This window comes from Adiantum capillus-veneris, chromosome 9 (genome assembly GCF_014529385.1).
Source record: "Adiantum capillus-veneris isolate H3 chromosome 9, ASM1452938v2, whole genome shotgun sequence".
NCBI classification, from domain to species: Eukaryota; Viridiplantae; Streptophyta; class Polypodiopsida; order Polypodiales; family Pteridaceae; genus Adiantum; species Adiantum capillus-veneris.
In genome coordinates this window covers 89,025,008-89,048,473 of record NC_140939.1, presented here as the reverse complement: position 1 = coordinate 89,048,473, position 23,466 = coordinate 89,025,008, and the positions used below count along the sequence as shown (strand labels likewise).

The 23,466-nt window shown below is 44.7% G+C and overlaps 1 long non-coding RNA gene across 1 annotated transcript in view; it reads right to left on the bottom strand.

Annotated features, from left to right (window-relative positions):
- Positions 1-1,257: 1,257 nt before the first annotated feature.
- The window catches only part of LOC147450777 (uncharacterized), a 60,811-nt gene continuing 38,602 nt past the window's right edge, over positions 1,258-23,466 (bottom strand). The window contains exon 3 of the long non-coding RNA XR_015189304.1: positions 1,258-1,754. This is a non-coding gene — a long non-coding RNA (uncharacterized LOC147450777). The remainder of the gene's footprint in view (positions 1,755-23,466) is intronic.

Here is a 23,466-nt window from a genome sequence, read left to right as displayed (position 1 = left end):
CAAAAAAGGTTTATCTTATGGTCTTTTTGCTTCAAAATAAATGATTTGATTGTGCCACATTAAATGTGTTCATTGTTAATTTAGTCACTTAATGGCACAAAAGTTGAACTAAAGATGTGAAAGCTATGTGTATCATGCTCATTACCTTCCTCATCACTTGGTGATACCTCAAATTTGATGACGTGATTGGCAACTTACTTTTAGAAGAGACCAAATAAAAATCCATTGATCAAGAATACTAAAGTGCTGGTCTCATTCTTCATAAGAGGTAGAGAGCAATCTAGATGTAAGGACGATGAGAAACGTCTCAAGAGCAATCAAGTGCATGGTAAGAAAGACAATGAATCCTATCATTGCAAAAAGAAAGACCTTCCCTACACCGATGGTGACATGGTGGCTTTAACTTGCATTATTCTTGGAAGGGTTCTATAGGAGGATGTGCTCCAACAACATGGTTAGATGCGGTCCATGGGGTCAATTATTGCCTGTTGAAATGGTGACAACAACTTGCATTGCTCTTGCAGCCCTCTACAAAGGGAGGTCTTACAAGAGATGGTCAAATGCAATCCATATCCTTGTATTTATTCTCTTTGGGAGATGATGAGATCTTCCCTAGCTAACCTTACATGGCCTGATATGACCTCTTGGTTCCAGGTGGTGTATGCCTTTGCCATAGGTAGCCATGTGCAAAGTTTCTAGCAAGAATGTATATGTGGTAGGGACGGCATACTAAAGTTCTCCTAGAAACGTTGGTCACTATACAAGATTATGCCACCTTTTTCTATGCAAAGGCAATGTGTTGCCCATGTGCCATAGGGTAACAAAAAGTGCGCAAAGTGACGCTCAAGCCCTAAATTTACAACTTTCCCATTGGAAGCCTCTTCCACTCATCATTCTCCTTCAATACTTTTTCCACATCTTCTCATAGTTGTTACTACTAATCAGCCAAGTATTCGATTCCCTTTTGTACATGCTTTCTTCAATGGCACTAATTGTTTGAAGTATGGTGGGTTGAAAGTATTATACTCCCAAAACGATCCAATGCTTCCAAGATTCCCTAGGAAAAAGTCATAACTATATCGAAAAAAAATTGTATGGATCAGATGGTGTTTAATAAAGTGAAAAGTACTTCAAAGGAAAATGAATAATTGGAAACAAGATGAAGCTTTCAGATGTCATTTTAAAAAATTAAAATGAGAAAGGAATGTGAATTGAAAAGACCCATTAACAAACTAAACAATAGAATTTTTCAATTGTCCAACTAAATTTTTCAATCACTACCATTGGAAAACATAAATTTCCAAATGCCAAAACTGCTTTGATCCAAAAAAGATAAGTTGCATTGAATGTTAAAATTTGCATTGAACTCGTTCAACATTGTGTAGCTCGCCCGTAAATGCGGCAGATGATGAAGGAGCTAAGGCTACATTCATTTTGAGTAGGAAGGATAAAGCAGAAGCCCTGCCTCCTTTTAAGCTACTATGAACTCTCCGACGGGTGTCTTGCCTCCCTTTCCGAGGACTACGTACTCATAACCACTTAATGTACAAATCAAGAGGCAGTTCAAAGCTACACAACCAAGGAGACCTTACAAGAGATGATAAAGTCTAAAATATACTCATCATTATCTTTACGAGTTCCTCAGCACGACTCAAGCAAGGTCATGGAAAAAACTTAATGGCAATCCATATTGCTAGTCTTCAAGTGAGCTCAGGACAAGTGTGAATAAGCATCTGGCTTACAGTTGCAGATACCTGTAAAGAAAAAGAGTTTAGTCAGACTTGGCTCTGCATGACTTCAGTTTAATTATGTCATAGATGAGGGATAAAGAGCCATCCCAAGTAATACTAAAAAAGAAGAAAATTTCTCTAAAATCTTTTAAAACCTTCATCTAGGTAATTCTAGGGGGCACACCAAATTCCTTCAATTTTACACTTATTTGATTCAATTTTTCACCGGAGGCAACAATTTTTCCACCAAATTCCTCCGATTCCTTAGAAGGGAGGGATCAAACAAGGTTTTCAGTTGAGTAGCCTAGCCTTAAATCTTTCTAAAAAGTGAAGCCACCTATCCTATACGCATCACCCACTGGGCAATTAATCAATCGAGGAGAAAAATCATGCCTGCAAAAATAAAAGTGTACGCCACACTAAACATTAATTCACACTGGCATAAAAGGGTGGGATGAAGGGCCTTTTGTCAATCTTCGGTGCCAACATCAATCGAGCATTGTAGATCTTGGAAAAAACGATCTTGCCAAAAGTAAAAGTGACCAGATACAAATTATGAAAGCATATATGGGCAACATGCTTGAGGCATGTACTTCTGAAAGCCTAGATTGGGGATTGAAACCTGGGAGGCACAAAGGGCATGGCCGCAAGAATGAAAAGGCTTACAACAATGGAAAGTGGAAAGACTTTTTCCACCAGATAAACAAGTGATAAAATCACAAGGCCTCCCTCCAATAAAACACAACAAGTTTCACAAAATCTCAACAATCTAACTACTCTATTTCTAAAAAGAAAATGACAATGACTTGAAACAGAACAATCTCTCTCTCTCTCTCTCTCTCTCTCTCTCTCTCTCTCTCTCTCTCTCTCTTATGGAAAGGTTGTTTGGGTACATAATGGAGATGAAATTGAGTGATTGGGTGAAGAGAATGACAAGCGGGTTTTCGTCGATGCCATAGCACCATTGATCATCTTGTCACTCTTCGTGTTCTCATGGAGGAAAGTCTGTTGAAAAGCAAGCGATTGTATTGTTTTGTGGACTTTAGAAAGCCTTTGATATGATTCCGCGTAACAATTTGTGGAGAAGGATGGAAGAACTCCAAGTGCCAAGTGAGTTTATGCTTGCTGTTTCTCGAATCTATGAGAAGGTGATTTGTCAATTGCGCATGGGTAGAGAAATTTCAGAAATTTTTGTAAGCACTATTGGGGTTAAACAAGGATGTCCGTTGTCACCAACTCTCTTTGGTCTATGCATCGATCAATTGGAACAAATAGTACTTGACTTTGTGCAAGAAGAGGTCACTATTTGCAATGCGGTAATCATGCTTTTGTTGTTGCGGATGATGTAGTGCTTCTAGCACACACTTTAGAAGATGCACAAAAGCTTATGGTTGTTCTTGAGATCTTTTGCTTCCATAGTGAGCTGATTATGAATGAATCCAAAACAAAGGTTATGCTTGTGAAAACCAACCATAAGGAGAAGCCATGCATTGTGTACAACAATGAGACACTTGAAGTGTTGAGAGCTTTAAGTACCTTGGTCTTGAGGTTCCGTCCAATCACAAGTGGGATGAATGTGCTATGCGTCGTTTGGATGCATTGGTGACACCAGTTCTTCTTTATGGAGTTGAAGTGTGGGGCGCGAGCATTTCAAAGTCTACTTGGAAAGAGTTTGAGAATGTCCAAAAGCGTTTTCTTACAAACTTTCTCGAAGGTAAGACACAAACACCATATATGCTCCTACTTCTTGAGTCGGGATCTCTTCCAATTGAGGTTATGGGCATGGAAAGGATTGTGGAGTACATGATAAAGATGCATCTAAACCCTTCACATCAACTTCCCATGCAAGCAAAAAAGTTCAAAAGACGCATAAAAGCAAGATCTTGAGTACGGGATGGATGCAGCACATAAAGAAGTGGTTTGGGAGATGGGATGCATTACACTTGCTACATGATGCTTCAAATGACTCCCAAGTGAATGAAGCTTTACTACAACGCCTATGTATTACGACTTGAAAGAAATCCGGTGGGTCACGCTTCATACATTACACCACCTATATTGCCCCCAACTACAAAACCATGTTCTTCGCTGAAAGAGGAAACCGTACTCACACTTACATGCTTGAGCCTATCCCCCTGTCGGTGATACGTACTATTGCAACCATTCGGCTTAGCTTCCATTTCCTTTGATACGAGATGGGGCGTTGGGGCAATGGAGAAGAGTCAAATCGACTGTGCACATTATGCTCATTGCAAGTTCAAGAGTCCGAGTACCACACACTACTAGAGTGCTCAGCTTTTGGTCACATCCGAACTTGCTTCACTCACATTTTCAACCATGACTTAGACCTACACTTTCCTCTCCCAGCCACAGTGTAGGCTCTCCACGACTCTCATCACCACAATTTTGGAGCATCGAGAGTCACTCATCAGCCATATACATATTACATCACATGTAACTTTGGTCCCATAGGTCATATTTGACCTCCGAGAACGATAATAAAATCTCTCTCTCTCTCTCTCTCTCTCTCTCTCTCTCTCTCTCTCTCACGATTCTGACTCAGGTCTCAGTGTCACATGAGACTATTCAGGCTGAGCTAGCTGCCCCTCCTCTCGTAGTTGAGGCCCTTACGAAATCAGTCTCCTTCATGCATAATTTAAGGGACCTTCCCAAAGACAGATATGCTCAGCTATCACTTGAGTCATCTCAACAGCTAGCGCTACAAGGGGACACAGCATGTTGGTATGGACATATGACATCATGGTTTTAGTCACACGGCTTCAGCATGGATAGACTGCCTCCTTTCCAGTACTCCTTGGATGCACCCTCCCTTTCTCTCACATGGACAGAGACCACTAGATTTATACGTCAAGATTTGATTCAACTAGATACTAGAAGCACATGGATACAACCGGTACAAGAGTTGGGCACGAAAATGGCTTTCTATAGAGAGCATCTCCTCTAACTAGCAGAGGATGGATATGTGATCAGACTAGCCTATATGGACATTGATTTATCCTAAGGGAGCTATTGGTCAGATGCGCAAATCATTGCATCAGCTAGAGATTGAGACTGGCAGATTTGGGAGAGTACCAGCAGAAGCCACAAATTATGCCAATTATGTCATATAGAGCCAAAGACAGTTCACATTTGTCATTGTCCGATATACTACGAGATACGAGGCCGCTTTCACTGTCTATTCAGAGAGGGCTTTGGACTGTTGGCTAGAGTCATAAGATATAAGGATCAGAGATGCCTCGGGTTGTTTTTGCTAGAGTTGCGCACACATAGGGAAAGTCTCTTGAGGAGACCAGGTAGTGGGAGACATTCGCAGAGGGAGATCACTGACTTTTTTAGAGCAGGGACTCAACAGCCGGATGATCATGCTTCACAGCAGACTTCAAAGCCCACTCCTACCAAAGGTAATATTAATGGACAGAGCCACCGAGCTCGGGAGAGCTAGACGCCCACTGAGCTCTATACTCCAAAATAGGCTATTTGCTGATAATCAAATCGTTTTGAATGAAGTATCTCGAAGGATGTTATTGTCGATGTCATTCGTTAATCCTAAATTATGTTGAACAACAATTTCTATCCCAAGAATCACCAAAGGGCAAAAGACTACTTTATAGGACCAAAGGGTGAACATCTTCAAAATACACACAATCAGGTCTCTTTTTCCTTTTTATTGGCCATACTCATAATTGTGAGTGGAGAGAATTTTTATTAACTAGAAAAGAATGCAATCACCCTCAAGCACTACATGTGCCTTGAGGAGGCAACAATTCCATAAGGGGCTTGAACACAGACGCAAAAGAAACCAAACCAGGGGTGCTACTAAAAACCTCGCGAGTGGTCTAGGCAACTTAGTGCGTGGTGCCTCTCTTTAACATTCATTGTTGTCCCTCTCTTAGCTCCTACACCATGTATGAGCTCGGTGCTCAAACGCACAATATCATCAAATTGAGCCACAACCAGTTTTGCCTCAAAGACCCATAGGTTCCTAGACTTCCAAACGTGATTAAGGTAACAAAATCTGATAATTTGGGTGTACATTAGAATGGCTTGGCTTTGAAAACTACCCCCTCCTAGGATCAGGTCATCTATATAGAAAATAACCTTCCAAGTCTTCCGTACCCATTTGCAAACTTTAGCGACCAGTCCCCGCGAGGCAGAACACTTGCTAAACAAATGTAGGGGGTCTTCAAAAGCCGACCTACAATGAGAGCAAGTGTCAATGCCATTCCCTCTAGCGCAAACCTTGATCCTAGTAGGCATGGCTCTCCAAAACACCTTCCTGATAAAGAACTTCATGTTATTAGGCCATTTTATCTCCTAGATGGCATTAACACTCTTTTGCGAACGCTCTTCCGACCAAATTTTCTTCCATATTTTGATAAGTGGGGCAAACCAATCCACTTTGTATACCAGCTCACTATAGATATCAGGGAGTGAGAACACCTTATGGCCAATGCTAGGCCTTCCAATCTATCTCTGACCCAAAGGCGGGTGAAGGTGACGATGACAGCACTTCCAAGAGTCTACATATTAGAAGCCTTTCATACAAACCCAAATTATGCTTAAGCACTAAAAGCTCCACATCCTTCCAACATAGGTTTCAATCATCCCAAAGATGAGAAAGTTTGGAGATCCCTTTGTTGCTTATCTAACAAGCAACTTCCCTCCGAAACGGGTCCAAGGAAACCCCTTTCGAGTTTAGAGAGCTAGGGGGACCAATGGAGAGAGGAGCCCCTGAAATATCTTAACTTCTCCCTCGATTCTAGGGTTCAAGCTCCTTTGTTACACTCTCGTGCAAGTTTCCCTATGTTGCTGCCAAGCTTAAGGTATGTCCATAGAGACGCCAAAATCTTATTGTGCACCATGGCCTCCTTTCAGGTGTCACAAAGTGGTGATGTGGCTACGTGCAGCTGAACCCTAATTTCAGGCTGAAACCCTAAAATCCCTGCAAACCCTAAAAACTGCCAGAAACCCTAAATTGCAGCAAACCCTAATTCCTGGCTGAAACCCTAATTTCAGTAAAACCCTAAAACTGCCGTCGGGTGCCACGTGGCAGCAGCAGTACGGAATTCCGCAATTTGCGGCCGAATTTGCGCTGAAAAAAAGCAGCTTTCTGGGCTAAAAATTGAGAAAGAGAGAGGATGCTTTTGCTTTCAGTGAGACTCTCAGAAAGAGAGAGAGAGAGAGAGAGAGAGAGAGTCTTTTTGCTTTTTCTTTGGGACTAGAGAAAGAGCAGATGCTTTTGCTTTCAGGGCTTTTGATATTGAAGCTTTTGGGGCTCTGCTTTTGGGCATCCCTTGTAACCTTTAAATTAGTGGTGAGGGCCTCACTTCTCAGAGCATCTGGATGCAGAGTCTGAGAGTGAATCCCGACCCACTCTCTTGTACTTTGAACTGATTAATATAAAAAGAAATACCGAAAGGGGCGCCAGTCTTTGGGGCCAATATCTCTAGGCACAGAACTCCGCCGGGCCAGTGCAAATCTATTGTGATCTGTGAACTGTTTTGAAGTGGTTATTTGGTGCTGTCGCGGTTGATTCTTGACTTGGAGTGTCCAAGTCTGTTACAGTGGTATCAGAGCACGGCCGATTTCTCTTCTATGGGAAATCCGATCCCCAATTTGTTTTTCCACGGCACCTATGGCTTCACGCAAGGATCAATCGACTCCCTCTGCATCTGGAGATGCGGACAGGGATGACAATGAAGATTCCGGCAGAGAGTATGGCCCGCCTCGGCCTACTCACGTGGAGCGGCAAGAGATGGAGCGTCGTAAATTGATTGATGATGCAACAAAGATGATGCTCAATTTTTCCAGGGACCCGAAAATGGCAAAATATATGAACCAGACCTCTTTGGAAGAGGTGCAGACGGAGTGGCAGAGAACCACAACAACACTCTCGAAACCCGCTCTCAAGAAACCTTCGGCCTCCAAGAAATATAAGGAGAAGGAACTGGAGAACGTGGTTGATGCACGGATTGCTCAGCTTTTCAACGTGCAAAAGAAAGACAAAAAGCACAGCAAAAAGCAGAAGAAAGGTACTGACTTCCCGGGATATTTGGGTCGTCGGTCGACATTTGACTAGGCAAAGAAACGGAAGAAGCGTGTTCAATTTGAAGGAGTACCCAGTTCTTCTTCTTCTTCTTCTTCTTCTTCTTCTTCATCTGACAGTTCTTCTAGCTCTTCAGACTCGAGCGAAGAAGACAGAAAAAGCAGAAAGCAAAGCAAGAAGCAACGCTTCGGAAAGGGCAAGAAAAAGGCAAAGAAGTCTAAATCTCGCCCAGTGAGAGACAGTTCTACAGAGGACTCGTCTACAGAAAGTTCAGACTCCGATAACGGCAACTTTTATTCGAACAAGAAGAATTTTTACAAAGCCAACCAGTATGACTTTCTCGAAGATAAAAGCAAGAAAGTCCGAGAGTTTAAGGAAGGTGGCCACGCACTCAAGTTTGAAACTTTTTCGGGATATTCAGATGCTTCGAAGGCTTTGTCTTTTATACAGTAGTTTGACATCGCTTTCGCGGGAGGATGCTATTCAGAGCACTCCAAGATTCGGAGAGCTGCCTCTTACTTTAAGGGGAATGCTCGCACTTGGTGGTCCACGCTTCTATTAAGCAAGACTGTGCCAGTTACATGGCTGAAATTCAAGAGGCTTTTTATTTCTTCCTGGTTGACACAAGAGTTTGAACGAGATATACGAGTTGCTTGGAACCATCTTCTGATGACCAAGAGTGATACAGTAAATTCCTACTGTGAAAGATTCTGGAACTCTTTTCTACCCGCCTCTTCATTCAAGAAAATCTCATTTAGAGAACATATTGAGCGGTTTACCATGGGTCTACCTACAGAGATCCGAGATCATTGCTTGGAACAGAAGTCAGCTTCTATTCAGGAGTTGATGAGTCATGTGAAGCGGGGCTTTGCCATTCACTCTGGCAGTCTGACCTACCCCACAGATGAGGTCATGTCACAACGAAACGAACAAACTTCTGGGAATGAAAGTAGAAAGAGAAAGAGCAACCCAGAGAGAAAGGATGCACGACCCAAGCTTACTCCTCAAGAGAGAGCTCGCTTCATCAGGGAGGGGAAGTGCTTTGAATGCAGGGAACTTGGACATATCTCCGCGAAGTGCCCTAAAAAGGCACAGAAAGAACGAAACGACAAGGACGACGAAAGGCCTGAGAGTTCGAGAGCAGCTGAGGAACGTGGCAGAAAAGGCAGATAGAAAAGCAGAACTGATACCACATGGCGTGGGATCTGCACCGAATCTAATGAATGAAGTACAAACTTTGCCGCTTTTGGGGCAAAGTGAAGGAACAGGAAGCTCTTTTGAAGGAGCCAAGGCCAACTTCTTTTCACTTGGAATTGGCGGCTCAATTTGAAATTACGCCCGATAGACTGACACCACAGGCGGAGGTAGTTCGACTAGCACCCGGATGGGATGTTGCCATTACATCGAGCATTGGCAAACTTCGTTTGCAATGACAGGGGTGTTCAGGGCACGTGAGTGACGTTCTACTCAAGATCCCTTGGTACCACAAGAACTACGGCGTGGTTGACTACGGGGCTGAGAAAGCGACTTTGATAAATGAAGGGCTCAGAGAATTGTACTTGATGAACTTCAGTTTCTTTACTCATTCTTTTGGGAGAGAACTGAACGATGGAAAAAGGTTGAATATGTTTTGACCTGAACAAAAGAACGCCAAGATTTTTCTCCACACTCATGCCGATTTCTTTTTAGAGGGCCTGAAGATCAAACAATTGATCTGATACCTGGAAGCACGCCACCGAACTGGCCACCTTACCGTGTGAACCGAGCACAGAATGAAGAGATTATGAACCAAGTGAAAGACCTCTTGGAAAAGGGTCTTGTCCAGCCTAGTACTTCACCGTATTGCTCTCCAGTGTTGTTGGTTTTGAAGAAAGACGGATCTTGGAGAATGTGCATCGATTATAGAGCTCTCAACAAAATCACCATCAAGAACAGATTTCCGATTCCTAGGATCGATGATATACTCGACAGGTTACAGGAATCCTCGTCCTTTAACAGGATTGACTTGAAGAGTGGATATCATCAGATCAGGATAGCGCCAGGAGACGTCTACAAGACAGCATTTCGGACGACTTTTGGGTTATTTGAGTTTTTGGTGATGCCTTTTGGCTTAACCAATGCTCCTGCGACATTTAACCGGATGATGGACAAGATTTTTCGAGAGTACAGGCTATTTGTTGGCACTTTCTTTGACGACATCATGGTTTTCTCCAAGAATGAGGCAGAACACAGAGATCATCTGCTTCAGGTCTTTCAAGCATTACGAGATCACAAGTTAGTGATTAATGCAAAGAAAAGTGAATTTTTCCTACCAGAGATACGCTTTTTGGGACACATTGTCTCAGCAACAGGAGTGCAAATGGCCCTGGCCAAGATAGAGACTATCCGAGATTGGCCCGATTTGAAGAATGTCCATGAAGTTGGAAGCTTCTTGGGACTGTGTTCGTACTACAGGTGGTTCATACGAAAGTTTGCAAAGGTTGCTTCCCCTTTGCATATCTTGACATAGAAAGGAGTCCCTTTCTCGTGGGGATCCACATAGGTGACTGCCTTTCAGACCTTGAAAGAGAAATTGACTACAGGACCAGATTTGACTTTGCCCGACTTGCAGAAGTCATTTGAAGTATTTTGTGATGCTTATGGTCGTAGTCTGGGTGCGGTCTTGATGCAAGAAGGCCATGTCATTGCTTACGAGAGCCGATTGTTCTCTAGGCCGGAGATGACAGCACAGATATATGAGAAAGAGCTTTTGGCGGTTATCCATGCTCTTACTCAGTGGCAGCATTACCTACTCGGAGCGGATTTTACTGTCTTTACAGACCATCAAAGTTTAGGCTACTTCTTGTCACAGAAGCAGCTTTCGGAAAAGCACATGCGGTGGGCGAACATCTTGTCACAGTTTCACTTCCAGATTGTCCACGTGCAGGGACAGAAGAATGTGGTGGCAGATGCTTTGTCTCGGAAGCCGTTGGTTCTGGCTATTTCCGCGATACATCATAGAAGCTTCGACGATATGGTCGATCAGTATGCCACAGACACAGATTTTGCAGATATTTTCACACGGATACGGGATGGGGAGACAGTAGCTGGATACTCCCTTCGGGAAGGCTACTTGATAAAAAGAAGACTATGTTGTGCGTTACACAACCGTTCAGGGTAAAGGTTATGACTGAATGCCACTGTCCACCTTTTACGGGTCACCGCGGCATTGCTACCACCATGAAGGGGCTAGAGAGATACTTCTTTCAGCCAAGACTCGAAAAGGATGTGGAAGAGTTTGTGCGCAGTTGCTTGGTATGCCAGAAGGTCAAGTTTGACAGGCATAAGGCACCCCTGGGAAAGTATTGCAATGGATTTCATTTTTGATCTCCCAAGAACACAGAATGATCACGATGATTTTCCGATTACATGGCACGTCTGAGACCATTGTCTCCGACAGAGACCCCAGATTTATGAGTTTGTTTTGAAGGCAATTTGGGAGAACATTGGCACGCAGTTGCAGTTCTCGTCATCGTTCCACTTGCAGACTGACGGGCAATTTGAGATTGCCAATTCAGTGGTTTTAGATTTATTGAAGTCTTGTATCTCGGATCAAAAGACTCAATGGGAAAAGAACTTACCTTTGGTGGAATTTGCCTACAATAACAGGATACACTCTTCGACGGGGAAGACGCCATTTGGGATTGTGGAAAGTGTTGCGAAGGTTCCATCCTTCCTAAGCACGAAAGATAAGATCTTTGAAGTGGATGATATACGAGAGATCTAGATACGGCTTTTGCCAAGGTTCGCAAACTTTGCAGAAGTCTCAAGAACGACAAAAAAAGGCAGCGGATCGCCATCGTCGCGACATGAAATTGAAGGAGGATGATTGGGTGCTCTTACATTTTGAGAAGACACGCCTACGAAAGAAGAAGGGAAAGGAGAGGCTTTTTCCAAAGCTTAGTATGCGATACTACGGACCTTTCCAGATTACTAAAAAGATAAATGATGTCTCCTTCCGATTGAAACTGCCAGATACTTGGAGGATTCACAATGTATTTCATGTGAGTCTCTTGAAACCTTTTAAAGGTGATGTGCCTGATGACGGGGAGCCTGATGAGCAATCCGCACTGGAAGAAAACGAGGAGAGCCTTGTTCCTGAACAGATTTTGGCACATACGGATACGAAGAAAGGTAAAGTCCGAAGGCAGTTCTTGGTTAAGTTTAGGAACTTTCCTACATTTGATGCGAAGTAGATGGAGGAGGAGGACATAGCAGATACTCCTCGGATTGTGAAACTTTACCTCGATGTTTTGGTTTAGCATAGTCTGCTCCAAACGGAACTCAGAATTTCAGCTTGGCCGAAGATCTGGTGCAGTGGGATGCACAAGAGGGGAGTCACTCCACTCCTTTGTCAACAAATGCCTTGATTTTGATACTAAAGTCACTGATGTCTCTTTGAGCTTCAGGGATACTGAGAGCTGACAGTATTCTGCTGGATGACTTTATGAAATGGAATTCCTGATCTTGACTTCTTGACTTCTTTTGAGTGCAGGAACTGATAGACGAAATGACTGCAGCATTTTGGTCTACTTGATCTCGAATAGACATGGTTGCAATAGGGGTTAGTCAATCGGACATCGATGAGGTCCCAATTGGACCTAGATGTGATTGCTAGCTACATTGCCGATAAATCATGGTCTAAGATCCGAATGAATGTTGAATGTCATGTGATGTCCTGTGATGTCGTGTGATGTGACTGTCGATTTTGTACATGTGCTAGATGTGTGTTCCTAGTACGTAGGTACTAACAATCAGTGTCTGCTAAGACGGTTTATGGCTTTTGTCGGTTTTGCAGGCGTAATCATGGTCGATTACAATGCTTTCAAGAGGGGGGTATGTCACAAAAGTGGTGACGTGGCTACGAGCAGCTGAATCCTAATGTCAGGCTGAAACCCTAAAATCCCTGCAAACCCTAAAAACTGCCAGAAACTGTAAATTGCAGCAAACCCTAATTCCTGGTTGAAACCCTAATTTTAGTAAAACCCTAAAACTGCCATCGGGTGCCACGTGGCAGCAGCAGTACGGAATTCCGTGATTTGCGGCGGAATTTGCACTAAAGAAAAGCAGCTTTCTGGGCTAAGCAATTGAGAAAGAGAGAGGATGCTTTTGCTTTCAGTGAGACTCTTAGAAAGAGAGAGAGAGAAAAAGTCTTTTTGCTTTTTCTTTGGGACTAGAGAAAGAGCAGATGCTTTTGCTTTCAGGGCTTTTTTGATATTGAAGCTTTTGGGGCTCTGCTTTTGGGCATCCCTTGTAACCTTTAAATTAGTGGTGAGGGCCTCACTTCTCAGAGCATCTGGACGCAGAGTCTGAGAGTGAATCCCGACCCACTCTCTTGTACTTTGAACTGATTAATATAAAAAGAAATACCGAAAGGGGCGCCAGTCTTTGGGGCCAATATCTCTAGGCACGGAACTCCGCCGGGCCAATGCAAATCTATTGTGATCTGTGAATTGTTTTGAAGTGGTTATTTGGTGCTGTCGTGGTTGATTCTTGACTTGGAGTGTCCAAGTCTGTTACATCAGGTGCTCCCTTTAGAGGAAATCTCTACTCTGTTTATCATATCACATGCCATGATAGTCCATTCTTGCTTTCTCTCCGTCTCAACAAGATGACTAATTTGACACAAAATGCTTCTGCATGCAACATGGCATCAATGATCCCAATGACGCTTTGTTTCTTTGGTCTCGTTATCCATTCCCATTTCCCCCATTGGCAGGGGGTTGCGGCTTTAGTGTTTCTCTTCCACAAGAATAGTTTGATAGGCTTCAAAAATTCTTTCCAATTGGATTTGCTGAGTTTTAGCAACGAAGACATGAATGGAATGTAAGGGATCATGAAAGCATTGATCACAATAACTCTGCTATGGAAAGGGAGGAGCACACAATCCCATCTTCTCATTTTGCTATTGATCTTGTTCAGGAACCAGTCAAATATCTGCTTATCCATTGTGCCCACCCCTAGGGAGACGCCTAGGTGCCTGAACACAATGTCCTTACCAATATCTTTGCTAGACCATTATGAGGGGTCAAACGAGTTGCTTTGAGAGAGAGATCAATCTTGATTTCTCAAAACCATGCTATACGAGAATCTAATGATGATTGAAATTCAACCTTCGAACTCTATCACACATAGCAGTCAACAAGTTGTAAGAAGCCCCTTTCTCGACATGAATGATTGACAGGAGTGCACGCCAAATTGAGCTTTAATCATAAGACGTACAATAATTAATTTTTTTTTTACTTGGTGAGCCTGAGGAGATTTTCTCGAACGAGGCCAAGGGGTTCAGCCACTTGGCTCAATCAACATCCTAGATTAGGAAATAAATGCGACAGTTCAGATTGCCTTTTTTTTTTAACTCAAAAGCTTTGAACATAAGTACGAGCGAATTATATATATAATATATTCTTCTTTGCTTACGATTTGTTGTAGCTCGGCATGGACAGCAATGCAAGCCTACCACAAAAAGTTTTGGACAAATTCTCACAATAATTCCCACATTGCGACTTACCTCAACATCATGAGCTTTTGTGAGGGAGGCACCGCATACCTAGCTAGGTACGATTGGGGACAAGGGACCACCGACCCCCCCCACGGGACAGCAATGCAAGCCTACCACAAAAAGTTTTGGACAAATTCTCACAATAATTCCCACATTGCGACTTACCTCAACATCATGAGCTTTTGTGAGGGAGGCACCGCATACCTAGCTAGGTACGATTGGGGACAAGGGACCACCGGCCCCCCGTGGTATGCGGTGCCTCCCTCACAAAAGCTCATAATGTTATGCATTGTATGAAAAAGACTGAAAAAGACTCCGTTTTCCTACATGAGAAACATTATAAATCTTCTTCTGTACGCGTTCAAGGCTTGGAAAGCACCAACGAGATGTAGCCACAAGATAGCAGCAACCTGATCCCATAACTCCTTGTAGCACTCTGCCTACAACCAGATAGCAGGCTCTCTCTCTCTCTCTCTCTCTCTCTCTCTCTCTCTCTCTCATACACCTGCTACATCGAAGGTGCCTTGATCAATACCCCAAGAAATCATGAAAAGACATACGGCCAGGCCACTCATGAAAAGGGCGATTGCAGAACACCCTTTCCCAATCCTCACGTCCTAGCATCAGAGCTGCTACTCCAACAACTGCGCAATTCAAAAGACTCAGAGATGGTGATATGGCGACATGTTCCAACGAAGAGGCCATCCTAAGTCTTCAAGGCACGAAGAGCAGAAAAAATGACCTTGGAGGCACTTCTGAGGCGTGACCAACACGACCATCTTGAACGCCACCTCCAGCAACCCTCGCTTCGGGCCCCACACAGCTTTTGAGCTGCCCTCCACCGTTGAGTCCAGGCCCATCCTGGAGCACCTCCCCGACAACCTTTTCTATGACGACGGTGAGTCCTCTAGCACGCTGGCTTTGCACGAGCTTATCGATTCAGGGGAGCTCACAACGTCTCTGGCACTGGCAGCTTGCGCTTCGCCAATGGATACCCTTTCCAGTACTCTTGCCACTCTATTAGAACCTAACTAAAAGCCCTGCCCTCATCACTATATATCACGAGCATGGTCAAATGGGATCAATGGTGGAGGAGGAAAAGGTGACGCGCGTCAATTATGGACCGTCAGATTTGAGGTTGCCCCGAATTTACCAATTTGCCCGAATTTACTAATCGGCCCACATTTACAATATGACATACTCGAATCGCCTATATTTCAACGCATGCATGAGGGTGTAGTGGTTAGTGCACACGGCTCGTGGTGGGGAGGTCGGAGGTTCGAGACATGGGGTGCGGATTAACCCGAATTTACAAGCCTGCCCGAATTTACTTTTCTTCGCAAATTTACCAAATGCGCATCCGACGACCCAAATCGTCTCAGCCGTCGATCCCATTTGAGCATGCCCGTGCGAGAGAGTGTGGCGGCTACCCTGCCTTAATCTTTATTACTTAAACTTTGACATTTGACTTGGGCTACGTCCCACAGAACCCTTGTCGTGACACAGTATCTACTCAAAAACAAGTCAAAAATAGGTGCAATTGAAAAGTAACAAATGGGATTTATTTCATTATTCATATTGCGCCAAAAGTTTTGATGCACTTCGAAGATCTTCATAGAGCTAGAAGCTAGCATCAAAGTGTACTTAGCAAAGTTCATCATGCCAAAAGAGTGAGAAGCGAAAACATTTGCCAAAAGCCTTAGAGAGATTGGCGATGAGCTTCTTGAGTGCTTTATCGAATGTTTGCTCACCAGTATTCACCCTAAAAGCAAGATTACACAAGGAGAGGGAAACTCAAAGACCTCCAAAAGGAGCTTGACCATGAGGCTAAGTTGAAAGATGACTTCCGTTTCTTCTAATTTTTGGAGAGACCATAGTGCCAACTCTCCACCATACTTTTGTATGGCACTTCTGCATGACGTGCACTGTATATTTAGCATTTTCACTTTATGCCTAACTACAAAACAAATGTTTAACTATTCACATTGCTTTCATGTAGCTTGAATCAAACATTTTTCTCCGGCTTGCATAATTGGACGACACCCGTATACAATTACTAGGTCGGTAGTGCACTTCAATTCTTAGTGTATCAATGCTTTCTGTGTTTTTTGAGTTTGTTAATGCTTCCTTTAGTTTAGTTTAGCCACATGTTCTCCTCACTAGTACATGCTCAATCTCGATCATTGAATCTACATATCAAATAGACATGCACTTCTTTTCTGACAATTCGGCAATTCAAGTTATGTATCACAGTAGTCTATGCACTCTACATTTACTTTATTCCTAGGTGGTTGATGTGAATCTATGTATGTCCTTGTTTGACAATGCATCGTATAAATTGCAACCCAACGTTCTCCTTTGCATAACCGTTCTATAGAACGAGGACAACCCTTTGTCCTAGCATTTTCCTCCTCAAATATGTTTTGCACTAGGTTGTGTGATCGACAACCAAGCCTCCTTGCTCCCTCTGACTGCGACAACAGGTAACTCTCTCTCTCTCTCTCTCTCTCTCTCTCTCTCTCTCTCTCTCTCTCTCTCTCTCTCTCTCTCTCTCTCTCTCTCTCTCTCTCTCTCTCTGTGGAAAAGTCAGGACTGTATATTACTGAGCACAATATAATCCCCAACGGATGCCAAAATAGCCTATCACGTGGGGTGTACAAGCTGAATGTAAGGGTGAGAGCCACTATAGTGACAACTCGACTAGAACAATCTCATGGTGGTCTGTGTGATGAGTGGAGGAGAAACCACCGAGGGGGGGCATAATGCCATGTAATCTGGCCACCTGTAAGTGTGAAGAAGAGTGGGGATTGGTCCCAACGCCGAAGGAAGGCAAAGCAACGAGCCTCGGCTGCTCGAGATGTACCTGAGGAAGAATCCCACTGCCAAATCAGGGTGTGAATGATGTCCAGCCAAATGGCAGTGAGGGTATCCTGAAGGAGCTGTGGAGCCGCACTGAGAATGTGAAGACAACGAGCTCTCCAAACATTCCATAGTGTAATGCTAGTGATGACTGAAAAAACTTCATCACGTGTCTGAGGATCCCCTTGCCAAGCAATCTGTGGTAACATAGCCAAAGTCCCTCGCCGATAACCAGTCGAGGTAAGCATAAGAGTTGGATCTGTGTCTGTGCCCTCGTAGAAAAGATGCGGTCCGGGCATCGGCATCAACCATGAGACAGATCCCCAAGTGAGAAATCCATGCTGAACACCCGCTCTGCTAAGTAAAAAGCAAACTGCTAGCCACACTACATGAGAAGTTGAGCATGACCAAAGACAGTGTGCAAGTGACTCAAGTAGTCGCAAAGGACAGCGAGTACATTATGGATCATGACCCATAGTAGCTAGCCAAGTCCCAACTGGAAGTCCTGCATGTGCAATCATCCACATGAAAAAAGAAATACGACGAGCCGTATGTAAATCCCAGATGGCTGACCAAAACTGTTGTAGATAGGCATTGGAGAGACTTGAATGTAACCAGAAACGCATACGAGTGAGCTGACCTGGGTGCTGTCTCATCAATGCTAATCTTCCAATTCTGACAGTGTACTCAAAGAATGATATAGGTTCACCGGTGGGGTTAGAGTGAGGCCAATGCCACTCTCCTGGGTCTCAATAAAGCTGAGATAGGGCACGACCCTCCCACACCCAAAGCCTCCAAAGTGCGGCATCAGCGGAAGCGAAACGGGGGTCAACACAACGACGCTTCCCGCAGGAGCCAACTACTCGTATGGCCTCCCATCGAGCGCCGGGGTAGACAAGGTGTGAAGAGGTGGGATCATATGTCAATCTAGCATGAATCCCCTGAGAGTAGTCAGTATCAACTGTGAATAGCATGGTGTCTAAACGAACTAATAAGAGAGTGCTCTGAGCAAAGAGGCCTTCCCAGCCACAATGTGGAGGCATCTGAACCGTGCCTCGCATGACTGCATCCCACTGTGAAGGAACGGCGGAGTCAATCTCAAGCAGTCTGTCTGTCACCCCTCGACCAATGTCTTCTGCTACAAAATCTGCATCCAGCATACGTGTCTCATGAAACAACCGCATAGAGGCAGCAGGGCCAAAGTCCCAAGCAGCCCAATCAATGTGAGTCCTCTCTCCAAGCTGACGAGGTGGAGTAACCTAAGAATCAAGAACTGCATCATTCCAAATGAGAGGCTGGCGCTCAATCTCTTCACGACATGAGGGAGGTGAGCGTATGATAGCCCGTCGCATGGAAACCCAAATCTGAAGGAGCGATCGGATGAAGGGTGAGAGAGTGCTAGTGAACAAGGGGGCATCTGTAAAGAGAAAATGATACCCTGTATGCCAAGTATGACCATCTCTAGTGCCGAGGCATGGAGTCGCGGTGCAGAGAGCGGCCTGAAGAAGCATCTTCCAAGGTTCTTGGCCGGGAAAAAGACCCCGAACAATAAGCTTGGTAAGAAGGGCGCGGCTCTGTAATTCTGGATCAATAATGCCAAGGCCTCCCTCTGACCTAGGACGAATAATCGTGGACCAGCGAACTCGAGCACGAGTATCAGTAGTCCCATCTGTGCCACTCCATAAAAAGTTCCGCACTAGTCGGCGGAGCTAAGCTATCACACCAGAATGAAGCATCCAACAAGAGGCCGTATACCATACTGTGGCCAGAATGACCTGGTTGGCGACCAATGCACGGCCAGCCAACGACAGATGACGTGAAGACCAATGACATAGCTTCCTTCTCTCTCTCTCTCTCTCTCTCTCTCTCTCTCTCTCTCTCTCTCTCTCTCTCTCTCTCTTTCAAGTTCTTTGAGAAACAAGAGAAAATTAACTACGCTTGATTTGGAAAATAAATACACATGCATTTCATGTTTAAAAATTCGTCAATGTCGTGAAATTGGATCATTTTACAGATAGCTATAGAAGTAATTAGTCGTTATATACACAATTCTTTTTAGAAATTTGTCAATGCGCTTTGTACTTCGTTTACTTCAGTGCTAGATGCTTGGTGTCAATCTGCATATGTATTGTTAGGTTCTATAGCAACGCCCACCAAGCAAGACTAGTTTCCTTCAAAACAATCACATCAACGACAAGTCTTCGTCTCCACCAATAGCACTATACTCTATGATGGTAAGATAAAAAAATAAAAAATTTGTATTTTTTGATAGCCAAAAAGAGAAGTCACCTCTAAGGCCTCTGCCCTTCTTTTCTCTGACTTGAACTACATGAAGTGTAAACATCAAGAACACTTGAGCTCTTTCCAATCGAAACATGTAGCCTACAGTTTGTCACCTCATAGCTGGTGGACAAAAGAGCCCAGTGGCAAGGAACAAAGCTGCATATCAAGTTACTTGGACTGGAATCGACCATCTATTCGGCATCTCGAGAGTCCAAGATGAAGGCCCTTGGCACAAAATGCAGTGTGAGACAAAGGCATCCCCGATTCACTATTTTGACATTTGCTAAGAACCCTCATTCATGAACCTTGCAGCACAACATTTCATGATTTAGGTGGTACAAACACAATTCCACCCCCCCCCCCCCCCCCCCCCCCCCCCCCCCCCCCGCCCCCCAAGCTACTATGTCACATTCTATAGTCAAAGGAGATGTTGAGAAGAGAGAAAATGCCTTGCAAATGTCTTGCTCGTTGAGATGAAAATGTCTTGCAAAAGGTTCGCCTCATTTGACAGCAAGCAATAATGTATGTGTGCATATGTGTGTGTGTGTGTGGGTGTGCGTGTGTGTGTGTGTGTGTGTGTGTGTGTGTGTGTGTGTGTGTGTGTGTGTGTGTGTGTGAGAGAGAGAGAGAGAGAGAGAGAGAGAGAGTTCTCAATGAGTGGGCACTTGGAGCATGCATTGCCCTAAGGCCCCTGTCACACTAGGGCGCCCGCCCCACCCTCCTTTTGTAGATGGCCTTCCACAATGCAGTCACACTTGGTTCTCAAACACAAGTTGTGCACTGCTGACAGCGAATGGGAGCAGACCAAGTGGTTAAACCTCCCGCTTTCACTCTGTCTACCAGGGTTCGTCGCCTCTGAAATCAGCTCCCACGTGCACCTTTTGCAGTTGGCCGTTGCTTGGAGAACTTGGCCAAGGGTGCGAGGCCGTCCCTCTAACAAGGAGTGGAGGCCAACTTTCTCTTTTTCATCTGCAAATGAATGTCTACCATCTCAGCATGGCTTGCGCTTCCTTGTCCCAGAGTGATACAGGCCGAAGAAGCCGACACGGCTCACAAAGAGACTCATTGGATAGATCAAGTTGTTATGTTAGAACTTCTAGACTTCTCCTCCCTTTGTAGTACTGAGTTCAAACCCTTGAATTGTGCTTCCAGCTCTCTTTCTCTAATGTCACATGAGATAAGAAAGAAGAAAATAAACATTCATTTTATCTCTCAAATTCATCTTTTTTAAAGTCTGAAAAGTCTTCTTCTTCTTCTTCTTGTGTGTGTGTGTGGAGGCATTTCAAAAACTAAACCAACTATCTATCTATTTTCTCTTATGTCTGTCAAGTTTGTTTTTGAAGTGGATTGCAATCCACTTAGTGTGTATCTGTTGCTAGGCACCTCTCAAGCCCTTTAAAACCGTTCATAGTGTTTTAGGTTTCAGAAATTAAAAAAATGCGGATATCAACATAGAGCTCACGAGCCTAGAGTGCTACACGAATTGCAATATTATCGTCACCACATGGCCATGGCTCCTCCACCTCCTTTATTGACCGTGACACGGGCATGGGAGGGTGGGATCTACGGTGAGGCGATTGCGGACCATAGATCTTGGCAACGGCGCCGAAAGTAATATAGGGTACCCCATTTTGCATCTGTGGGATTTGAACACCTGACCTCACCCTTGTGAGACACAAGTCCTAACCACTTCGTCTTGCACGTGCTTTTGAAGCATGCAGGCCCTAATTTCCTTAAAACACATATACAAGACGGCGACATGAAAAGTAACCTAGGGTACCCTAGATTACTTACTGTAATCCCCCCCCCCCCCCTCTGTGTGTGTGTGTGTGTGTGTGTGTGTGTGTGTGTGTGTGTGTGTGTGTGTGTGTGCGCGCGCACGCGCCCGACAAGGGCTCGGACCTCTGCTAGGGTCCCAACCCCCTCCTCCTTGCTACTCCCCGCCAGGTGCAAGGCAACGCTTGCTGGGGAGGTTAGCCTTAGCCTCTGTCTCCCTCCCTTGCCAACGCAATCTGCACCTCATAGCCCGCCTTTGCCTCCACCTCCTTGCTAGTGCCAGTTGTCGGCAGTATACTCGGCACCCTCACAACCCGTTGTTGGCAATACTCACTAGCCCCGATGCACACCTCACAGCCTCACCCTCAAGATTCACCCTTGCTTGGCCATATCCACTCCCATTGCACGATTCATTTTTCTTCACTCATGTTTTTGAGTCCAAAACGACTTGGTAGAGATCTGTTATGAATCCATCACAAAGATTCCCCTTAAATAAACGTTTTTCTATGGAGTAGGAGAAGAGATATTTGCATTTACAACACATTGCAAATCCTACACAACACGGAGGCCTTGTACAGCCGCCTTAAAGAGAAGTGCATGTGGATATTGCATTTTCTTTGCAAAGGTTGGGCTTTAGGGTTGTGTTTCCAACCCCAAGCAGCCCCCTTGTAGCTGAGTTTTGGGATAGGAGAGATGGTGGTGCTACACAAAAGGCGCACACCGATGCCAAATTTTCTTCTCCAAGAAGTTGAGAGCGACGTAAGCTCATAAGGCCATTTTTGTGGAAGATAGAGATATATTCATGGAAAATGTTCGTGCCGACTACTTGGATAGTACTCTTCATGTACTTCCTCAATTGGCATCAAATGGAGAGTGCCAGAGAAAATCAGTTAAAGGGCATTCTTTCCAAGAGGTACTTTTTATGTTGCAAAGAAGTCGTGGGGCACCCTTGAAGTCGCCTCAAGTCTTTTCAGAAAGAGTTGAGTGTGGATCAGAGTTACCAGGGAATGGACATTTCGGGCCTTGGAACGCCGGAACGGCGTTCCGGCCGGCTGGGATTTTCTGGAACGCGTCGGAACGGAACGGCGTTCTGGCTGGAAACTGTCACCGGAACGGGACGGACCGGAACGGCCATAAACGGTAGTTTTTGAAATTGAAAAAAAATGACTGTTAGGCAGCCAACGGCCATTTTCAGCAGTCAAAAACATATATAATGCCCCCCTCCTCCCCCATTCTTCACACACTCATCAAGCCTCAAGGCCCATTCTCCCTTGCTTGAGCCTTGCTCTCAACTCTCAAGCCAAGCTCATTCTCCCTAGCTTGCTCTCAACTCTCAAGCCATAGTGTGGCACCGCGGCATGCCTCAAGGCTCAAGCTCTCAACCTCTCTCTCTCTCGGGCTAACTTCTAAGTTCTAACCCTCAAGGCTCAAGGCTCAAGCTCTCTTTCAAGCTCTCACGGAATCAAGCGGCAAGCCTCTCTCTCTCAAGCCCTCTCTCTCTCTCTCAAAGTTCAAGATCAAGCTCTCTCTTTCACGGATAATCCATCATCCATGGCCTCTTCTTCTCGTACAACCCCCTCCGTTCATGCGGGCAACACTCAAAAGGCGAAGGAATGGTCGTGGTGGGATGAAGTGACCTCGGAGGGCACCTTGTCGACGGCGGGAGGTTCTCGTGCATGGGCATGCAAGCTATGCTCTTACACGCTGAAAGGGGGGCATGACAAAGTGAGGGCACACTTTCTTCGAGTGTCGGGACATGAGGTGAGATTTTGTGCCAACGTAACCATCGAGAAGAGGAAGGAGCTCGAGGAAAAGGATCGGCAATTCAACCATAAAGCCAAGCCCGCACGCAAAGGTATTGATCCAAAGACCCTCATTTTCCCTTCTTCCTCTCTACCCGGTGTAGGTGTTGGTGCATCTTCACAAGGTCGAACTCGTCGCCAAAAGACCCTTGCCACCTCTTGGGACCCAAAGAAGAAGGAAGAGGTGGATGCAGCCGTGGCCCGATTCTTCTATCACGACCATATCCCATTTGTCGCAGCAAGGTATGTTCATTGTTTTATGATTTATCAATCTTCTCTCTCATTTCTTCCGTTATCGTCGTTTCCACCTTTTTGATACTAACCTCTTCTATGTTTGAATCGAAATAGGTCGGAGTATTGGAAAGTCATGGTGCAACGGATAGGAGAGTATGGCACCGGCTACGTGCC